Source organism: Palaemon carinicauda, chromosome 4, assembly GCF_036898095.1.
Source record: "Palaemon carinicauda isolate YSFRI2023 chromosome 4, ASM3689809v2, whole genome shotgun sequence".
NCBI classification, from domain to species: Eukaryota; Metazoa; Arthropoda; class Malacostraca; order Decapoda; family Palaemonidae; genus Palaemon; species Palaemon carinicauda.
The window spans coordinates 34,770,677-34,779,632 of NC_090728.1; the positions used below are offsets into that span (position 1 = coordinate 34,770,677).

Here is an 8,956-nt window from a genome sequence, read left to right on the forward strand (position 1 = left end):
TGTAAGGGTATTTCAGATAATTTTTTACGTATTTTTCTATTCCAATTTTTGAAGTTTTATGTTGCCCCTAATTCTCTCCATGTAATGCTTTTATACATTTGTCATATATCTTTATTCCTCGTTAATTAAACCGTAACTAATTCTCCCAATCTTCTTTCTCTCTGCTGCGAAAGAGAAATGCAATTTTTTTTTTTTTCTATAGGCTCTGTTCAGGCCGTTGTACAGTTAGCTCCATTAATTCCAATACACTTCACGGAAAGTTAAAGAGATGCCTGACAGCTCCTACATTGTAGCAGATAACGCTGTTTAGCAACAGAAACTTTTGGCAGCGCTGCCTGTAAAAGAAAGTCAGAGCCTGTAAACAAGTGTCAAAAACATTTTGATTAATTTTATGAAGTCGTGTATAGAAAAATTATTGTTATTTGCTTAAGAAAACTTTGTAAAATAGAATTAGAATATACTTTTTGTCTCGTTTTTACAAGTTTAGCGACTTTGTTTTATAGGCAGCGTTGCCAACAATTTCATTGTTGTTCAGCAGTTTATTAGAATTGATGACACCAACTGTACCACTGAGCTCATTAGGAGCTTTTCCTTCCCACAAAAAGCTTTTTCAAAGACCATTAAGCCGCTTCTCGTTATAGATAATCTGTAATTCTTGGTGTGGATAGTTCAGTTACCTAATCAATCGTCCCCTTTTCCCGAAACATCTGATGCTCTGTCCTTTAAGAGGAGGTAGATAGCTTACTTTAGAACTATTTTTCTTCCAAACCAATGTTTATTAAGTATTTTGGATCACGGTTAGATGAAAAACTAGGTTCTCTGCTTCAACTACTACTACTACTACCACTACTACTACTACTACTACTACTACTACTACTACTACTACTACGAGAGAGAGAGAGAGAGAGAGAGAGAGAGAGAGAGAGAGAGAGAGAGAGAGAGAGAGAGAGAGAGAGAGTTGTGTACACGACCCATCATAAATGACGGCTAAATGTTCAGATAGATATCCTGTCACCAGGAAATGACCACTCCCTCTCCCCATATCCGAGGACGGGCAGAACTAAACATGACCGGTAAATATATATATATATATATATATATATATATATATATATATATATATATATATATATACATATATATATATATATATATATATATATATATATAAATAAATTTATATATATATATATATATATATAAATATATATATATACTGTATATATATATATATATATATATATATATATATATATATATATATATATATATATATATATATATAACCGGACAATTGCTCTTTATCATATAATGAGTATGTATTCTAAACTTGATTCCTCTCAAAAGAGTGGGAAAAATCTAAAGTTTGTTGTGTATTGCTAACCTTTCATTGTTATTTACTATTTATCATTATTTATAGATACCTCAAATGAAAACATAATATCTTGATTTGTGATTTCTTATTTTACTGTTCAAACCAAAATTTTTCACATTTGGAGTTATTTTCTAAAATATCTCGCACAATGTAGACTTATCTGAATATCTTCAGAAAATGTCTATCTTATTTGGGTTTTCCACATCATGATATGTAATTCTTATTGTAAAGGATTAATATTTTTTTAGGATTTATCGTTGTTATATATATATATATATATATATATATATATATATATATGTATATATATATATATATATATATATATATATATATATATATATATGTGTGTGTGTGTGTGTGTGTGTATGTGTGTATGTGTGTCTGTGTGTATGTATGTCTGTGTGTGTTCGATTATTTGTTTGTGTATGTGTGTATTTTAGAGGCAGATCACAGGCTTAAGCTTTATTACCAAATTATTCATTTCTTTATATATATACCGACAAAATTAGCAGGTACGTAGTCTCGGATTCTGACTCAACAATGTATTCATCCGATATGCGCCATACTTACTGACCATTTGACCTTTAAAATCATTCGTTACATGTAGGCTGTCCTTTGAGTCTTCATTATTTAGTGGACAGATTACAGTTCTGAACAAGTGTTTGGATAGCGAGACACCTGTGGCAGGTGTTCTATGTAAATTTGTGATATATTCGAATGATCTTGTTGTGATACTGAATAGGTATTTTTTTTTAATTAGGGGTAATCTTTTTTTTTTTCTATATTCTCTTTGACTCTAACACTTACTTTTTAATAAGATGCACGCAATGTCAAATTCTTTTATCCAATGGAAAGTATTGGACCTGCAAAAACATAACAGTTAGTATAAGTATTTAGGAATACTATTATTGCCAGTGACATAATAATCTTTCCTGATGAAGATACTGAGAATGATCGTGAAAGTGATGGATAGGAGAGTATAATGTATGATAATGGTTTTGATGACGATAGTCACGATAATGTCTCAGACAATGACAATGATAATGATATAGGTGATAATAAGAAAGCTATAATAACAATCGTAATATATCAGTGATTGCATAGATGGCATTAGAATTGCGATGTTCTTAACAGCAATTTTATCAGCTATTAATAAATAATGACGATAATTACAACAAAGCAGTAGCAGAGTATAAGAAAAACTAGTATCTCTTGAATAGGAAAGTGTTGGGTAAATTTACTTGTTCCCTTGAAGGCAAACGTCGACCGTCGATAGACTGCAAAGGAAGACACGTAATCACTTACACAAGATGGCGTCTGCCACGACACTCCTTGGTGGCGACAAATTGCAGCTTTGCTTTTGCTTCTCCCCCTTTTTTTCTTTGATGGAGGTCACTGAGTTGGCTCATGAAATATGAAATTGCCTTTTCGCGTCCTTAAATGAACTTTGTTTATAATGATTATCACGAATTATGCTCACTTTGCATAATTAAGATTTTTCGTCACATGGGATTTTTCTGATTCAGTACACTGGAAAATATGTAGTCATTGATTGAATGATTTATTACCTAAGTACCAATATACTTTTTTTTTTTTTTTTTTTTTTTTTTTTGAAGAAGGTACCTCTAAGAAAGCTTATATCTTCATTAGATATAAACTTATGATAAATACTGTTTTATTTTTTTTGCAACTAAAAGAGAAATTTATCGTTTTTTTAGTTCAAGCAAAATATATTAACAATCCCTGTCAAAGCAGGAAAGAAAGTCAAGATATTTTTCATCTTCCATATTAACCGTCACTCATTAAACGTAGTTTTTAATTAGTCCACTGGTCTGGAATCATTTTCTGGAATACAGTGAAATCAGCTGGTGAAATATGAATGGCAGTGAGATGTATAACCATGAAAGAGAATAAAGAGCTAATAATTGTGACTAATACAAGAGGAGGCTCAATATAAATTGCATCAGTCATTTTCTTCACTTGATTACGTGTTTGTAATCAATACGAAAAAATATCTGGTTAATTTGTTGATTGTTATCTATGTCCATATAAAAATGGCAATCGTAATAACACGCTTTTCTGCTTTCAGGCCTCAGAAATATGCGTTTCTTAGCTATCATCTCATTTTTAGTGGCGGCATTCATGATGGTAAGTGTATAATTCTTGAAAAGTAAGTGTATATATATATATATATATATATATATATATATATATATATATATATATATATATACCTATATATATACAGTATATATATATGTGTATATATATACAGTATATATATATATATATATATATATATATATATATGTATGTATATATATACATATATATATATATATATATATATATATATATATATGAATATATATATATATATATATATATATATATATATATAAATATATATATATATATATATATTTATATATGTATATATATATTCATATATATATATATATATATATATATATATATATATATATATATGTGTGTGTGTGTGTGTGTGTGTATGTGAGTGTACGTGTGTATGTGTGTGCGCAACTATAAGGCCATTTAAATTTTTGTCCGGCTGAATTTGGAGAACATGAATGAATGGTTCACTTTAGGATTGGAAAAGAGATAGAGTGTTTGTAATTATGATTTTCCAGAAGCGAGTAAGAATGGAGTCTTGTGAAGATTCATACCTATATAAACTTGATTCTAGGAAATAAAAGGCTTTTTAGGAAATAGGAAATGACACGGGAAGTATTTTACTCGATTATTTGTTAGGGTTGTGGAGGCCGAGGCGGTGACGTCCCTCACTGGTGAACGTTAGACTGGGGTTCGAGTCCTGCTCAAACTCGTTAGTTCCTATAGTCGCTGTAACATCACCATCCTTGTGAGCTAAGGATGGGGTTTTTGGGGAGCCTATAGGTCTATGCAGCCATTACCTGGCTCTCCTTGGTCCTAGCTTAGGTGCAGAGGGGTTTGGGGCCTGATCATATGAATATATGGTCAGTTCCTAGTACATTGTCTTGCTTGATAGGGGAATGTTACTGTCCCTTGCCTCTGCCATTCATGAGCGTCTTTTAAACCTTTAAACCTTAAACTGGGTCGATGGAAGAGTAGTTTGTTGGGTGTAATGATGAGAAGATGGAGCTAAATTGGATAGTAATTTATAAGTTGCATTAAAAGTTAAGATACGTATGATCTGACGAGGCAAATGTGAAAATGTGATTGTAAAAAGTAATTAAGAGAACTAGATGGGAATTGTTTTAGATTCCTCGATGAAGTGGTGACGTCAGTGTTTCGGGGTAAAGGGGGTTAGGAAGAGGGAAGAAAATAATAAAATGTACGAGGAAAAGATAGGAAATTTGATGGAGGAAAAATTTAAAATATTTGAGCTGCAGGTGTACAATAATAAAGAAGAAGGGGTTTATGGAAACAAGGTGATGAATGGTGTAATCAAGGTTAAAGTGGGATAGAAAAGGATGGCAATTATCTGAAATGGAGGAGAAAAGTGAGGATAAATCTAATGGAGAATCATGAAAACAAATGCAAAGAGGAAAGATAATGAACAAATGGGTCTTATAATAGAAGATACGATTGAAGCTATGCTGTCACACGTGATTCACTTCTAGGAAAATACCGATGGTATATTAAATGTTTCCTGAATATAAGAAATAGAAAAGGTGCAGCACTGATTGATGTCAGACTTGAAAGTGTTGTTTTCAGTCCAAGCATGCATGTAGAAGTGACTGCCGAAGATCTTGGAAAGGGATGTTAGAAGTTACAGAAAGGAAACACACCTGAACATGATATTATTACAATTGAATTGATGCAACATCGTAAGGATTGTGTGACGGAATGGTGGACCAGAGTTCACAAGGCATATTTGGTTAAGGGAAAAGTCACCAAAAGTAAGTAACAGGGTCGCTTATTCTGTTGGATAGACAACTTCCTCCATTCGATTTATAATTTCTCAATTGATAGTTTTATAAGAATACTTGAGCCATGTACTATTTGCCTTGCTTCAACCTCCACCCTTCATTCATTTATAGCGTTTTTGTCATCTACCTAATTTTCACAATCAAAATGTTAGCAATCAACTTCCAGTAAAGGCGATAAAGGTCACTATGACTTATAGTGGTATACTATATACTATTCTATATATAAGTATAGTATATATATATATATATATATATATATATATATATATATATATAATTTATATATATATATATATATATATATATATATATAATTTATATATATATATATATATATATATATATATATATATATATATATATATATATATATGTGTGTGTGTGTGTGTGTGTGTACATATTAATATATATGTGTATGTTTATGTAAATAAATATATGTACGTATACTTTTCAGCTGTCCCAGGTAGCAGGGAACCCATTGCCGGACCCGAATCCTGATCCACAACCAGCCGAATATAACATAAAATTAAATTTCCCTCCTGGAGCTGAAGGACATTACAAGGTAAATCCTGTTCTTTTCTTTTTTTATTTATTCTCTTTTATTACACTTTTCTGGCCCATAACTTGCCTTGACTTTTATTTCCTTACTTTGTCTTCGAGGTAAATTGTGATATGATCAGGCCGATATGATTATGCATGCACTATATAGAGTAGTTTTGACTGAAATTTATGTTGTTGTTGTAAGTACAGTTATGGATCGTTTCCTATATTCTTTATAATGCTCATTCTATTCTTATCAGAAAGTTTTGCATTTAAATTTAGATAGCGTGTTCAGTAGACTTCTAAAGGTGACTGCAAACCTTTCTTAAGATCACCACTGGTGCCTGGTCACTATATATGGTCCCCTTTTGCTGCTTGTTTACTGGAGATATATTGGATGTTAAAAACGAAAAATGTGAAAGATTCCGGACCAAAAAAGTTTGTCATTTCAATCCATATTCAAAGCGAATAAAGACATCATCATCTGTGAACTGAGAAATTCACAATCACGTTCATGTTCGATTCGTACAAAAAAAAAGGGGGACTGTGTGTAAGGGATTTATCGATTTACTCCACAAATCAAGGAAATTACTTTTTGCCATAGTAATCTCTATATCTAGAACAGAAGTAGGACTGACATATGGGATGATTATAGTCACCAAAAGACAAGCGGACTCAGTGGCAACATTCAGAACCAAAATCTTCAAATCTTGCATTAATCAAATCTTTTTGAGGCCTTTCCTTGAATGATGTTCTTGGGCATTGAGCCAAAATTTCCTGTTTTCACATTCATCTATAGAAAAGCTAAAACTATCTTTTTATCTAATTTATATCCATCTATATTTTGTCACAAACATCGGATGAAAATTTTGTTGAACAGTTTTTTATTTCTGGTACATTCTAATAACCGAGGTATGAGTCGCTTGAAACTCTTCTCGTATAATGTCTTTGAAACTCTTGTAATTAATCCTAACTCACATTGAAATGCAATGAATTCAGACGCCTTCCCCAACTGTAAAAATGTGCAATCTTTCTTGTAAGACATATCCGTAGCCTTGTATTATTGACGAAAAGGTAGGAAGGGCCAGATAAAAGAGATTCACAAGAGAAAGTCCATTATTTTGAGTATTCTAGCAAGGTGTTACTTTATGATCTATTATTATCAGTTATATTTACAAATACGATCATAATTCTTTTATGTAGATCAGGCCATAACTAAGGTTCATTTTCCAACATTTGAATCAGTAAGTTGCCTATTTCAGGTGTAGTGCCATAGTGAAGTCTAATTTATCATCATTTCCACGAGCGTCTGCTCCTTTCTCCATCCCCAGATATTCACTCAATTGTGTTATTTACTTTGTAACTATATTTTACTTAGAAGATTGAATCTAAATCTTCTCTTTTATGTCCCTTCAGCATTCGAACCAGAATAAGGAGGTCGACTGCGATACAACTGCTGTCCCCTAAAGATTGTGACTCCAGAAGAATCAGCAGGGATCCTAAAACATCAATCACTCATAGGAATCTCTTGGTCATTCATGATATTATTTAGCTCCATTGATTTTATTTGAAGGAATGTAGAATTGGAGAGGTTTTTCAATAGTAAATTTTACAATGATGATAATTCCTATTGTTTAAGATAATAAAGTATGATATCCTAAACGCATATGTAACCTTTAGGCAGATAATTGAATATATAAAAAAATACATCATAACAGAGAATTAAGTTTATGAAATTCAACCTACTGTGAGGATTTTGTTAATCAATTAAAAATTATTAATGGGTAACTATTTAATTTTCCATGTACACACACACACACACACACACACATATATATATATATATATATATATATATATATATATATATATATATATATATATATATATATATATATATATATATGTATATGTATATATATATATATATATATATATATGTATGTATGTATATATATGTATATATATACATACATATACCAAAGGCACTTCCCCCAATTTTGGGGGGTAGCCGACAACAACAAGAAACAAAACAAAAAGGGGACCTCTACTCTCTACGTTCCTCCAGCCTAACCAGGGACCCAGCCGAGTTCAGCTGGTACTGCTAGGGTGCCACAGCCCAACCTCCCACTCTCTTTACATTCATGCCCAATCCTCTATTTTTTACTACTCCCTTAACTGCCCCCAACACTTTGCAACCTTCATTCACTCTCTGACGTAGATCTGCTTCCACTCCACCATTTGCTGCAACAACAGACCCCAAGTACTTAAACTGCTCCACCTCCTCAAGTAACTCTCCATTCAACATGACATTCAACCTTGCACCACCTTCCCTTCTCGTACATCTCATAACCTTACTCTTACCCACATTAACTCTCAACTTCCTTCTCTCACACACCCTTCCAAATTCTGTCACTAGTCGGTCAAGCTTCTCTTCTGTGTCAGCTACCAGTACAGTATCATCCGCAAACAACAACTGATTTACCTCCCATTCATGATCATTCTCGCCTACCAGTTTTAATCCTCGTCCAAGCACTCTGGCATTCACCTCTCTCACCAGAGAAAGGAAAGAAATTATTTTGATAAATAAGGCGGATGGGGAACAGTTTTAAAAAAGTGGGATTGGAGTTATTAACGAAATGAATTATACTTCATTACCTAGATATTAAAGAAGGTTTCTGTATTGAAATCTCCGTTCTCTAAGTATGTTGTGATTCTTCAAACAAGACCGCACATTACTCATCCTGGGATTCGCTCATATTACTTCTGATTCTGACATTTTAACCTGGCAGGATCATGTTGCCCTAGGTCCTTGCATAAACTGTGGATTTAAGGAGTACCTATAAGAGATAATTCAAAATAATATCTAATGATCCGGGTTGATATTAATCTGGGCCGTATCATCGTGTGCATTTTCAAGAAACGATTCTGTTGAAAGAATAATGAACAACCGCTGCAAAATGTAGCCAAAACTCCATTTTACTGAACCTCTTAAGAAAATTTATCTACATAAAGTTTTGTGTTGAGAAAAGTGTTGGCCAATTATCCTACTTTCCGAAATTGCACTCAAGGAAGACTCTCTTGAATAGTGTTGCATATGCTCTTA

General features: G+C 32.3%; 1 long non-coding RNA gene across 1 annotated transcript in view; it reads left to right on the forward strand.

Annotated features, from left to right (window-relative positions):
- Nucleotides 1-7,600, forward strand: part of LOC137639033 (uncharacterized) — an 8,262-nt gene extending 662 nt beyond the window's left edge. The window contains exons 2-4 of the long non-coding RNA XR_011044214.1: nucleotides 3,468-3,526; nucleotides 5,765-5,872; nucleotides 7,267-7,600. This is a non-coding gene — a long non-coding RNA (uncharacterized lncRNA). The remainder of the gene's footprint in view (nucleotides 1-3,467; nucleotides 3,527-5,764; nucleotides 5,873-7,266) is intronic.
- The last annotated feature ends 1,356 nt before the right edge of the window (nucleotides 7,601-8,956 follow it).